This window comes from Budorcas taxicolor, chromosome 5 (genome assembly GCF_023091745.1).
Source record: "Budorcas taxicolor isolate Tak-1 chromosome 5, Takin1.1, whole genome shotgun sequence".
NCBI lineage: Eukaryota > Metazoa > Chordata > Mammalia > Artiodactyla > Bovidae > Budorcas > Budorcas taxicolor.
Genome location: NC_068914.1, coordinates 16173491 through 16187752, shown reverse-complemented (window position 1 = coordinate 16187752; position 14262 = coordinate 16173491). Strand labels below are relative to the sequence as shown.

The 14262-nt window shown below is 38.3% G+C and overlaps 1 protein-coding gene across 12 annotated transcripts in view; it reads right to left on the bottom strand.

The window, feature by feature from the left end:
- The window catches only part of USP54 (ubiquitin specific peptidase 54), a 78166-nt gene extending 64640 nt beyond the window's left edge, over nt 1–13526 (bottom strand). For all 12 annotated transcript variants that reach the window (XM_052641377.1, XM_052641379.1, XM_052641384.1 and 9 more), the window contains exon 1: nt 13408–13526. The gene's annotated coding sequence lies outside the window, so the exon portion shown is untranslated. The remainder of the gene's footprint in view (nt 1–13407) is intronic.
- Nucleotides 13527–14262: the final 736 nt, after the last annotated feature.

The window sequence follows — 14262 nt, the reverse complement described above, 5'->3', positions numbered from 1 at the left end:
AAGAAATAGGGTAACATTTTAGAAGGTCTAAAGAATGACAAGAAAATCATGAAAAGTATCTCAGTTTCTAATGAAGGAACAGTAGCCCCATTACTAGCGATTAAAGCCAAAAGTAACCCAAACAATAGGAAGTCAAACTGGACTACACTGAGATATACAAACAAGTTTAACCAGAAAATTTGCTCACATTTCTGGTTTCTGTTCATCTGTGGAGCAGTTTACTTATAATTTCCTGGAGACTCTATATTTGCCATACAGTCAAAGGTCCATATAGTCAAAGCTGCGGTTTTTCTAGTAGTCATGTATGGATCTAAGAGTTGGACCATAAAGAAAGCTGAGCACCAGAGAACTGATGCTTTTGAACTGTGGTGTTGGAGAAGACTCTTGAGAGGACCCTGGACTGCAAAGAGATCAAACCAGTCAATCCTAAAGGAAATCAACCCTGAATAATCATTGGAAGGACTGATGCTGAAACTGAAGCTCCAGTACTTTGGCCACCTGATGCAAAAAGCTGACTCGTTGGAAAAGATCCTGATTCTGGGAAAGACTGAAGGCAGGAGAAATGGATGACAGACGATGAGATGGCTGGATGGCATCACTGACTTGATGGACGTGAGTTTGAGCAGACTCCGGGAGTTGGTGATGGACAGGGATGTCTGGCCTGCTGCCATCCATGGAGTCACAGAGTCAGACATGACTGACCGACTGAACTGAATCAAACTATATTTGCACTGATAAATCAATAGTTATCTCAATTCCTTCGTACACTCCACACATCAATAATTACAAACTGGGGGTTAGGTGCTTCTCTGTTGGCTCAGAGGTTAAAGTGTCTGCCCGCAATACGAGAGACCCAAGTTCGATCCCTGGGTCAGGAAGATCCCCTGGAGAAGGAAATGGAAACCCACTCCAGGATTCTTGCCTGGAGAATCCCATGGACAGAGAAGCCTGGTGGACTACAGTCCATGGGGTCGCAGAGTCGGACACAACTGAGCGACTTCACTTACTTACTTACTTACTTATACACATATAGCTGATTCACTTTGTTGTATAGCAGGAACTAACACAACATTGTAAAGGCATTATACTTCAATTAAGAAAAAATTACAAACCATATTCACAATATCTTGTTGCTGATTACGAGGATATCAATATAGTAACCCCTATACAAATTAGTTATTATCATTCACACATTCCCTTCTCACGAACTCTTTCCCCTTTAAAGATAAACATATACAGATATCCTATATTCTTTATTTTTTTTAAAAAGTAACAACAAAGACCACCTTGAACTTATTCACTCCTACACCTACTGTCCTAAATTTTTTTCAACCTTTCACTGCTAAACATCTCTGTAAAATAATTTACAACTGCTACTTTTTCTTGCTCACCATTAATCTCTTCAAAACACAGTACTGTTCCTTCCTTCTACCACCACCATTTTACTTCATGGTATCTTTGTTTTCAAAAGAAATCTCCTAATTTCAAAACCTACTGGCTCTTCCATATGCTTCGGTCTTCTTAACTTTTCTGCAGCACCTAACACTGGCTGCCTGATCTTACACAATCCTGAATTCATAGGGTGAATTAAAAAGAAAATGAGAGAGTAACAAAAATGAAAGAATGACAAATGAATACTGATTCTCCTATACTCGAACAGTCCATTTTCTCTCTCTCTTGCTGCTTTCTTAAAAGCGAACATTCCCTAAAGTTAAAATCAGGTGTGCCTGCTTTTGTCTAGAGTGCGTCCCATGGTGTTCTCATCCTCTTTTCCATCAGAACTTCAACCGTCACTTCTGGTTGATAAATGACAAATCTCATGAACTCTGAAACAAAATTACCAACTATGCGCATATTGTCTCACTTTCAAAACAAGTTTAACATGTCGAAATCTGAAGTCACATCCTTCCCCAACAAAAGAATCCTTCCTCTTATTCTCCCCCCACCTTTTTTGTCAAATAATGGCATCTCCAATTACTCAGGTTCTAAATCTTAGCTATCAGTCTCTGACGCCTTTCTATCCCTCTCCCCCTTCCCCATCCACATCATAAGGTCTGTCAATTACCCCTTCAAAATCTCTTACATCGATCCTTCCTTTTCACTTCCACTGCCATCACCTAGTTGGTACCACAATTACCTACCCCTCCTGGTGGCTCAGATGGTTAAGAATCTGCCCTGCAATGCAGGAGACCCAGGTTCGATTCCTGGGTCGAGACAATCTCCTGGAAAAGGAAATGGCAACCCACTCCAGTATGCTTGCCTGGAGAATCCCATGGACAGAAGAGTCCAGTGGGCTACAGTAAAATGGGGTCACAAACAGTCAGACACAACTGAGTGACTAACACTAGACTATTACAATACATAAGTCTTTCTGGCCTCCTGTCTCTTGCTAGCCAATTCATTCATAAAATTAGTTTTTTGAACTAATATTTCTCTTTAACATACTTCATTACTTACTTGTGATTTCACACACACAAAAAAGTGGAAAGCTTGAATTGTTCCTTAGCAGTAGAACAATGTCAGCTATTCAGCTAAAAAAGGTTTTTGATAGGACCAATCCCACCTTTTTAGGTCCCCCAAAAAAGTAATGATGTCTACTCTTACTGACCCTGTTCAACATCATACTGGAAGTCCTAGCATGTACAACAAGGCAAGAAAAAGGAATTTTTAAAACATATAGACTATAATGAAATGAAATAAACATCTTTCTAGAGTCTATGTTCTATACTTGAAAATCCTAAGAAATCTACCCAAAAACCTCTAAGAACTAATAAGTGAAATCAGGTCACAGAATACAAAGTCAATATTTTTTAAGGAATGTTGTGTTTCTGTATGATAGCAGTGGACACTGGAAATCAAAAGTCCTTTAAAGTACTACTTACAATACTATCTTTACCACTGAGCCACCATAAATATAAAATACTTAGGTAAAAACATAATATATATAAGCTTTATATCCCCAAAACTACAAAACCTAAGTAAATGGATAGGCATGTGACGTTTGTAAACTGGACATTTCAGTTTTAAGATGCCAATTCATTCCAAACTAATGCAGAGATTTAACGCAATTTCAAATCAAAATTCCAGCAAGATTTCTTTTTTGTAGAAATTAACCAGCTGATTCTAAAAGTTACATGGAAGCAAAGGAAGTATAACAACCAAAAGAAGTTTAAAACAGAAGAAACAAGGTGGAATATTCACTGGTCAATACCATATGGTACTGGTGAAAAGACAGATACACAGAGCGCTGGAACAGAACAGAGAGCCCAGAAACAGGCCGACACAATTAATGTCAACCAATTTTCAGTAAAAGTGCAAAGGTAACTCAAAAGAGAAAGGATAGCCATTTCAACAAATGAAGTTGGAACTGGACAAACCTATTAAAAAAAAAAAACTGAACCTTGACCCATAACTTACATTTTATACAAAAATAACTCAAAATGGATTACAGTCCTAAACGAAAACCTAAAACTATAAAAAATTCTAGAAGACGAAAATTTTGTGACCTTGGGCTAAGCAAAGATTCCTTAGATACAAAACCAAAGCACAATCCATAAAAGAAAAAAGAAACATAGAATTGGACTTCACCATAATTAAGAAGTTCTATTATTCGAAAGGCACTATTAAGAGAATGAAAAGACAACCCAAAGATTAAAAAATATTTTCAAATAACATAATGAACAAATGATCTGTATCCAAAATATACATCGAACACTCTAAACTTAATGAGCAAAATTATCCAATTTTCTTAAATAGCAGATAAACATATAAAAAGATATTTACCATTATTATTAGTCTTTAGGGGGACGGAATTAAAACCACACTACAAGCATATTAAATAGCTAAAAACAAAAACTACAAAAAGAAGTTATTGAAAATCTGACAACAACAAATGCTAGAGAAAAAGAATCAGAGCAACTGAAAGTCTCCCAAACAGCTGACAAAAATGCAAAATGACACTGTTGGCAATTACATACAATGTTAAATGTACTTTTACCATCTGAACTAGCAACCTCATTTCTAGGTATTTTACCCAAAAAGAAATACAAGCTTATGCTACGTAAAAACCTTTATACAAATGTTTACAGTGCCTTCACATATAATCACCAAAAACTGGAAATAACCCAAATGTTCTCCAACTAGTAAATGGTACATACATAGATTAAACTCAACAATAGAAAGTAATGATACTAACACACAAAAAAAATGGATGAATCTCAAATGTACTATGATGAGACTCAAAAGGTCATATGCTATACAATTTTACTTTTATGACATTTTAGAAAAGTCAAAATTAAAATTCAAAAGTCAAAATAGACCAGTAGTTGCCAGAAGTTGGAGGTGAGGGTAAGAGTTGATTACAAAGGGGCAGTACCAGCATGAGGAAACTGTTATGTGTCTTGATTGTGCTGGGAGTTACACTACCTCTCTACATGTAAAGGAATGTCAGGTCCATGAATCAAGGTAAACTGGATGTGGTCAAACAGGAGATGGTAAGAGTAAACATCAACATTTTAGGACTTGGTGAACTAAAATGGACGGCAACAGGCAAATTTAATTCAGATGTTCATTATATCTACTACTGTGGGCAAGAATCCCTTGGAAGAAACAGAGTAGCCATCATAGTCAACAAGAGTCCAAAATGCAGTACTTGGGTGAAATCTCAAAAACAACAGAATGATCTCAGCTCATTCCCAAGGCAAGCCATTCAGTATCACAGTAATCCCAGTCTATGCCCCAACCACTAACGCCGAAGAAGCTGAAGTCGAACAGTTCTATGAAGACCTACAAGGCCTTCTAGAATTAAAACCAAAAAACATGTCTTTTTCATCATAGGGGATTGGAATGCAAAGTAGGAACTCAAGAGATAACTGTACTAACAAGCAAGTTTGGCCTTGGAGTACCAAATGAAGCAGGGCAAAGACTAAAAGTTCTGTCAAGAGAACACGCTGGTCTGAGCAAACGGGTTGTCTGAGGAGGCCATACGAATAGCTGAGAAAAGAGAAGGGAAAGGCAAAGGAGAAAGGAAAAGATATACCCAACCAATGCAGTTCCAAAGAACAGCAAGGAGAGATCAGAAAGCACTCTTAAGTGAACAATGCAAAGAAGTAGAGGAAAACAATACAATGGGAAAGACAAGAGATCTCATCAAGAAAATTAGAGATACCAAGGGAACATTTCATTGAGATGGTCACAATAAAGGACAAAAATGGCAAGGACCTAATAGAAGCAGAAGAGATTAGAAGAGGTAGCAAGAATACACAGAAGAACTATACAAAAAGAGGTCTTAATGATCTGGATAACCATGATGCTGTGGTCACTCACCTAGAGCCAGACCTCCTGGAATGCAAAGTCAAGTGGGCCTTTTTAGGAAGCATCACTACAAACAAAGCTAGTGGAGGTGATGGAATTCCAGTTGAGCTATTTCAAATCCTAAAAGATGATCTTGTGAAAGTGCTACACTCAATATGCCAGCAAATCTGGAAAACCCAGCAGTGGCCACAGACTGAAAAAGGTCAGTTTTCATTCCAATCACAAAGAAAGGCAATGCCAAAGAATATTCAAACTACCACACAACTGCACTCATCTCACATGCTTCCCAAGGTAATGCTCAGTATCCTTCAAGCTAGTCTTCAACAGTACATAAACCAACAACATCGAGATGTACAAGACGGATTTAGAAAAGGCAGAGGAACCAGAGATCAAATTGCCAACATCCACTGGATCATAGAAAAAGCAAGAGAATTCCACAAAAACATCTACTTCTGCTTCATTGACTACAATAAAGCCTTTGACTATGTGGATCACAACAAACTGTGGAAATTTCTTAAAGAAATGGGAATACCAGATCACCTGACCTGCCTCCTGAGAAACCTCAGGTCAAGAAACAACAGTCAGAACCAGACATGGGACAACAGAATGGTTCAAAATTGGGAAAAGAGTACATCAAGGCTGTATATTGTCATCCTGCTTATTTAACTTACATGCAGAGTACATCATGTGAAATGCCAGGCTGGATGAATCACAAACTAGAATCAAGACTGCCAGTAGAAATAACAACCACCTCAGATACACAGATGACATCACCATTATGGCAGAAAGCAAAAAACTCTTTGCTCTTGCCTCTAGATGAGGGTGAAAGAGAAGAGTGAAAAAGCTGGCTTAAACTCAACATTCAGAAAACTAAGATCATGGCATCCAGTCCCATCACTTTGTGGCAAATAGATGGGGAAAAAGTGGAAACAATGACAGATTTTATTTCCTTGGACTCCAAAATCACTGCAGACAGTGCCTGCAGCCATGAAAAGATGCTTGCTCCTTGGAAGAAAAGCTATGACTAACCTAAACAGCACATTAAAGAGCAGAGACATCACTTTGCCAACAAAGGTCTGTATGGTCAGATCTATGGCTTTTCCTGTAGTCATGTACAGATGAGAGCCGGACCATGAAGAAGGTTGAGCGCCAAAGAATTGATACTTTTGAACTGTGGTGCTAGAGAAGACTCTTGAGAGTCCCTTGGACAGCAAGGAGATCAAACCAGTCAATCCTAAAGGAAACAGTCCTGAATGGTCATTGATTGGAAGGACTGATGCTGAAGCTGAAACTCTAATACTTTGATGTGAAAAGCTGTGAAGAGCTGACTCACTGGAAAAGACCCTGATGCTGGGAAAGATTAAGGGCAGGAGGAGAAGGGGGCGACCGAGGATGAGATGGTTGGATGGCATCACTGACTCAATGGACATGAGTTGGAGCAAACCCCAAGAGATAGTGAAGGACAGGAAAGTCTGAAGGGCTGAAGTTCACAGGGTTGCAAAGTGTCGGACACAACTGAGCGACTTAACAACCACCACCACCACCAAGGTTGAACAAAGAAATTTAAAATCTGAACATAAATTCTTATATTTATTTAATCTTTAATCTACTTTAAGGTAATCTACTTTTAATCTACTTTTTTAATCATCATTACGACTGGGATTTACTAAGTCAAAACAGCCTGCCTCACTTTGTTGTCTCTAACATCAGGTATATTTCTAGGAAGCTTAGAAGCTAAAATTGGGAAGGAAGCATGGCATCTTATTACCTATTACCTATTAGTGAAATGCAGTTACTAAGCTTTATGTCCCATATGGTTCCCAATCTGAACACACTAACTTCCTGTGGGCAGGGTAAAAACCTTTCCCCTGTGTGAAATGACAGAAAACAGTGGGTCCCAAACTTTTTGCAGATTCCCACATCCAGAAGCAGACTTAACAAGAAACCATGAAGATTAAATTTCAAGGTCCTCTCTTGCACAGGCCCTCAGGCCCAATATTCAATTTTCTATTTTTTAAAAAATGTTTTCCTTAAAGTGGGTCCCCTAAATTATATAAGCTCCAGGACCTACAGAATCTGAATCATATTACAGAAAATGGGCTTCTATCATACATGTTACTTGAAAAAATATTTAATTCAAAAAGCTACTTTGAATTCAGTAATGCTAATAAATTTGTATTTCACTAATCAAACATCTAATGTTATTCATAGTTTACAATTTCCTTAGCACTAAATAGACCTAAATTGTACTGCCTGGTTTACATTTGGGTTTTTCATTCTTAGGCAGACTGTAATATTTCTACTACAGATCCACAGTTGACAGAGGAGAAATGGCAGGGCTAAATTTAAAAGGCTCAAGACTGACAGCATTAGAGCAATAAAGCTCTAGCTGATGACCTTCAGGAAAAAAAAAATCAGTTTATTTCCCTGTATTAATGAAACACAGAGAATGATTACTTCACAATGAGTATACACAATACATCACACTGTGCTGCCATACTTCTCAGGCCAAAGTATTAAACCAGGCTACAGACACAGCTACCCTAACTATCCACTACTGTATTCCACACCAAACAGCTAAGCTGCTCTTAGCCTCTATTTCTGAAAAAACCCTAAGTAGTCATTCAAGTGTTTGGTGAAATGAAACTGGCTTATGCCTAAAGAGAAACGAGGCCTGAAAGGACACTGGGCCACAGGAAGAGCCCATCACCCAAGAGACAGTGGGGTGAAGGGGATTCAGAGACATATAGCTTATTAGCTATAAGCTAATAACTGGAGACTTCATTATGAATGGGATACGAGCGTGACTGACACCAGTAAAGACTAGAGGGATTTGTTCCTGCAGAACCTGAGGGTCCTTTGATGAAACCAGGAATAAGGTACAAGTACCCTGGAAGGGGATAAGTCTCTTAAGGAAATTCATTTCATAATCATTAAATGAAGTTCAGTGAGGTCTCTAAGTGATACTACTAATTCCATGCATAGAGAATTCCACGACATTCATGCAAATGATAGTATCAAAATATCTCCAACCAGATATTAATTAAGTACAAAGGGAAAGATTTTAACTTTACTATAGAGAAACCAGGCAGAAAGGCCCTGAACCAAGTGATCAGGTCAAACATCACCAGCAAAAATAAATAATGACATTATGAATCCCGTGTTAATAATGCATTGAGAACACATTTCTGTGATAGTCTTGCCTAAACCTTATAATCTCAGTTCAATCATGAGGAAAAAAAAAAAGACAAATCTAAATCGAGGGACATTTGACCAAATAACTGACTAATACTCTCCCAAAATGTCAGAGTTGTGAAAGACAAAGAAAGACTGAGAAACTTTTACAGAACACAGAAGACTAACAAAGAAAAATGTGTGAAATGCAATGTGAGACCCTAGATGGAATCCTCAGTAAAGAATAATGATGAACAAACTAGTGAAGCTTGAAGGTCTTTCCTTAATAGTACTGAACCAATGCTAATTTCCTGGTTCTAATCCTTGTACTACAGTTATACAAGATGATCACATTAAAGGAAGCTTAGTAAGATATCTAAAAACACTCTGTACTATCTTTACAACTTTTCTGTAAGTCCCAAATTGGTTCAAAACAAAAAACTTTTTAACTATGCAAATACTTCACTGAGGGAGATGAAAGCTTGGCCCCAGTGGGGAACAAAGGTATTTGGAGGATTAACTTTCTACAAGTGTAGGTGGACTAATAGTTTGTGACCGTGGGAAACTTAAGAATCCAGTGAAGACTTGTTTGAAATCTATGGGTTTATCATGTTTACCCTCACAGTTCAGCAGTTAATGGGTTAAGTTCCATTAGTTCAGAAGTCTGTTTCTCAGAGCTTGCTCTATCTGGAATGAACTATTAGAAAAGTTTTTCAATCTGTAAGATCAAGAAAAAGTAAATGTAAAAGGACAGGTGTCTTGTTAGGGTGATGCATTTTTTCCCCCTGTTTTCTCTATTTTCTAAATTATCTATAATTCATGGATAAATTATATTTAGTTTACAATTTCCTTCAAGTAAAACTAAAATTGGATTTTAAACTCATTTTCCCTAAAAACAGAATGAATGTACTCTGGACCAGAGGTAACTAATCATTGAGACACCTAAGATCCTAACAATTTGAAAGCTGTTTAATAATTGGTAACTCTTGCCTATTTAAAAACAGGAGGCTAGATTTCGATTTCGATTTCTTTTCATTCCAGTCTCATTGCTACTGCTGCTACGTTCAGATCCTCTCCCAACTGGACTACTACACCACATTACTGACTCATCGTCAGACCTCCATTGCTGCATATGAGACCACCAGAGGACTCCTAAAATGCCATGCCATTCCCCTTTTCAATGGCTTCTAGTGATGAGGATTCTTTTGGCTAGAGAAAAATGGTACTTTTTTTAAAAAATGGCATTTTTATAATTCACAAGGGGAGAAATTAATGGATGGAGTTTTCACAAGTTTCTCTCCCATAATTTTTTCCCTGTCCACTTATTCCACTATCAGGGCAAAAACAAGAACAAACAGTAAACTTAAAGAAAACCAAAGCAGTCAGCAGGACCTACTTTGACAGTTTTTGTTGCTGACTCATGTTCATGATAGTGTTTTTTTATTGCATGTTTTTATTTTGTTTTCTTTTTCTATTTTGCATGTTTTTATATTCACATATTCTGCTAGTAAAATTAACTACTAACTTATAAAACTGAATTAAATATTTCTGGCACTTACACAAAGTTTGAGAGTCATTAGACCTTACCACCATTTTCCAGTTACATCTTCTACTCACTCATTCACAAACGAATTTGTAGAAGATATAGCTGGATCAATTGATCAGACATCTGAGCCCCTATTAAGTGCCCCTCACTCATCCTCCACTCCAAGATGAACATTCCCATCCTCATTCATATTACAGTTACTTGTGTACAGGGACTACCTCATATATTCCTTAAGGATATCTTTCATTCCACAGAGAAGTGGAATATAACAGGCACTGAATCACTGAAAGTTTATTTAAAGAGGAAACTTTATGTCTGAAGGGATAAGTACCTAGAACAACCAATTCCAACATTCTGATAAACTCTGACTCTCCTTAAATGAGTCCCCCAAATCTCCATATCTAGCTTGAGATACTGCAGACATTTTTTCCTAATGAAGACTATATAAGTCAATCAATATTTGCTTTTGATTCACACTTAAAAATAAACAGAGATAGCATCTACAACCATAAAAAAAAGGCTACACTATTTGTTGATTTATGGGCTGATTATTGCAAACTCCCCAGTGAATACTGCTACCCAGCTCAAACAATTTCCTGTGGGTTGGACTTTGGCAGCCTCAAATTATTACATCATGTACAACAAGAAAAACTCTATGCTGATAAAGGACAGAAAGCTTTATTTTTTTCTTTTGTGAGAACTTGGAACACTGTCATTTACCACAAATCCGTCCAAAACCAGCTGGAAAAAAAAAAAAACCAAGGCAAGTTTCACTTTGTTATAAGTGACAAACTAAATAACTAAGAAATGACAGTTGCATGCTACTTAGCCCCTCCTTACAGAGATCCAGAGCTTTATAGATAATTAACTGATCTGTAAGGGAGGCAGTGGGCTTCCCAGGTGGCTCAGTGGATAAAGAATCCACCCGCAATGCGGGAGACGCAGGGGAAGAGGGTTCGATCCCTGGGCTGAGAAGATCCCCTGGAGGCGGGCATGGCAACCCATTCCAGTATTCCCGTCTGGAGAGTCCCATGGACAGAGGGGCCTGGCGGGCTACATGACTGAAGCATGGCAGGACATGACTGAAGCAACTGGGCACACGTGAAATAAGAGAGGCAGCAAGACGGCAGCAAGAGCACAGTGGCTGAAAGCACAGCCTCTGCAGGAGCAACTGCATTACATAGCCTCAGGCAGCACCATGCTCACAGTGGGATCCAGGAGGTACCATTCTAAGAGAATACTATGTGAATTCTAAAAGTCAGGGAGCTAGAGTTCACAGGGCAGAACAGTTTTGGACCCTATCACCTAACATCTGTGTCATCTTGACCAGCTTACCGAATCAATTATTGAAGTCCCTGATAACCAGGTAGGATTAAAAAAAAACATGCCTCCCATAGAACTCTTACACAGATTAAATGAAATAGTGTGTGTGTGTGTGTGTGTGTGTGTGTGTGTGTGTGTAAAATTAGCCCAGTATCTAGTACTTAGTAAATGAGGCATCAATGTTTTGATGACAAAAATTAATAAATGTTTTGATGATAATTATCATAAAGAAGGATAAGATGAACCTACATTCCAATCCTGTTCCATCACGTTCAGGTCTTTTACCATCTGTAATAAATGTGATTTATTGAGAGTACTGTAACAAAATTCTAATACTCAGGGCCAGATACAAAATAGAAGTTCCATAAGTAGTAGCTATGATTATGAAAACTGCATCCCCATACCAATTGTCTCTCTTTCCTTTTCCCTCTCTCTCTTATACACACAAACACAGGCATACATACACTTACTATAAAAATTCTATGCGATTAAACTATAATTGATAGCACAAACAGAAAGCAGTATCAAAAAGAAGGAAAATGTATTCCAAAAATAATGCATTCTCAATACAGTTCAACTATTGGTTTTTCTAGTAGCCATGTACAGATGTGAGAGTTGGACCATAAAGAAGGCTGAGCGCCAAAGAATTGATACTTTCAAACTATGGTGTTGAAGAAGACTCTTGAGAGTCCCTCGGACAACAAAGAGATCAAACCAGTCCATCCTAAAGGAAATCAGTCCTGAATACTCATTGGAAGGACTGATGCTAAAGTTGAAGCTCCAATATTTTAGCCACCTGATGTGAAGAGCCAACTCATTGGAAGAGACCCTGATGTTGGGAAAGATTGAAGGCAGGAGGAGGACGACAGTAGATGAGATGGCTGGATGGCATCATGGATTCAATGGACATGGGTTTGAGCAAACTCTGAGAGACAGTGAAGGACAGGGAAGCCTGGAGTGCTGCAATCCAGAGTCATAGGGGTCCTAGAGTTGGACACGACTAAGCAACTGAACAATCACCAACAATATTTAGCTCAAGAAACTTCAGTGGCAAAATACTTATAGTCAAAACTCCTAGGACTTAAACGCTCTTCCAGTCTTAACCCATGCATATTTCCAACCTCAAGTATCGCTGTTCCCCTTAAAATAGAATAGAAGATTTGTTCTCCATATATGCCCAGTATTTTACTCAATAAAGAATATGTACATTTATTGAATAAAGTCTGCATATAAGTGGACCGATAAAGTTCCATCCCCTGTTGTCCAAGAGTCATCTGTATTATCTTTGCCCCGGCTTCGTCTTCCCAGTACTTCCTAATACTAGAAATCCGCTCCACTCAACAAACCTGTTTGAAGAAGCCACTCAGCTGGTAAGTTATAGTAATGATGACTAATGACAGTCACACCCTATTAGAAAGGAGTAGTCATTTATAATTAGTTCATTTCCCAAAAGATTTTCTAAATACTGTTCCCCACCAACTGGGACTTACTCTGTCTCAGGAACTTTGTTATTCAGTGCTTACCCAATACATAAGTGCTTTATTAGAATACAAAGTAGAAAGTTACACTGCCGCACCTTCAACAAATGTTCAATGACTGTTAAATAAATATATGAAGAACTAAGTTTTTTAAACACATTTTTCAATTTAGAGATAACTCAGTTATAAGCATAATCAGTCACCTCTTTATTTCTTCCCTGAATCTACTTCCTAAATCATATCATATCTAAATCGTACCTTGTTTCCCAAAGGTCTATGGAAGAAAGATACTTTAGCTAATAGCCAGTAGGACAAACACAACATTCTACTCATATACAGCTAATATCCAAACCAGTAACAATGGCAGATAAAGGAAAGAGAATCAACAGCAATTATAGGCACCAAGACAGCAAAATGATAACTACGCATTAAATAAAGTTGCCTTATACTATCCTTTAGCTCAATATCTTAGAATCAAAGTTTTTTCCTAATTTTTTAAACCACTGAGGTTTTTTCTTTAACTTAAACGCTCAATTACAACCATTCACTATTTATGAATCATTATAAACTTACCATTACCCAAATTATTTCAGCACAAACAATAATGAAAGCATGATGGCTCTCAAAAGCCACTGACTGCACTGACTTGACTCATTTCTGCCGGGAGAACAGTGGCACTGAATGGCACAAGCAACTCCAGTGTGAGACACTAAGCACATGACTGGGAAGGTGACAGAGGATACCAAGGAAAGGAGGAGGGGAGGGATGGGCAGGAATCCACTGAGTTTACTCTAGAAGCCTTCACAATACTCAAGCAAAACATGCTACCAGACTCCCGGTTTTAAGCCAGCTCAGATCTTACTTCTACCACGGACAACTGAGAGACCTTCGGCAACTCTTCCAGCTTTAAGATTATAATAATAGCAGCTACCACTTGTGCCCTGTGTCCCATTCCCCAGTTGTGTCCGACTCCCTTCGAGACCATGAACTGTATAGCCTGTCAGGCTCCTCTGCCCGTGGAATTTTCCAGGCAAGGACACTGGAGTGGGTTGCCATTTCCTTCTCCAGGGGATCTTCTAAACGCAAGGATCAAACCCCCATCTCTTGTGTCCCCTGTATTGACAGATGGGTTCTTTACCAAGAGTGCCACTTGGGAAACCATCACTTAGTGAACACCAGCTCTATGCTAGGCACAAGGCAAATGGTACATCCTTTAATTCTCATGATTAATCTACCAAGTAGGCATTATTTCCCTCAGTTTCCAGAAAAGTAAAACCCATGTTCTACTCATGCACAACTCTTTCCCAGAGGGATAATACTACCTACTTAACAAGGTTGTACTGGAAATTAGAAGTAAATGCAAAGCACTTACCATAGGAACTAGCACTTGTCACACAGTAGGAGCTCAGGAATTCATTATCATACAAG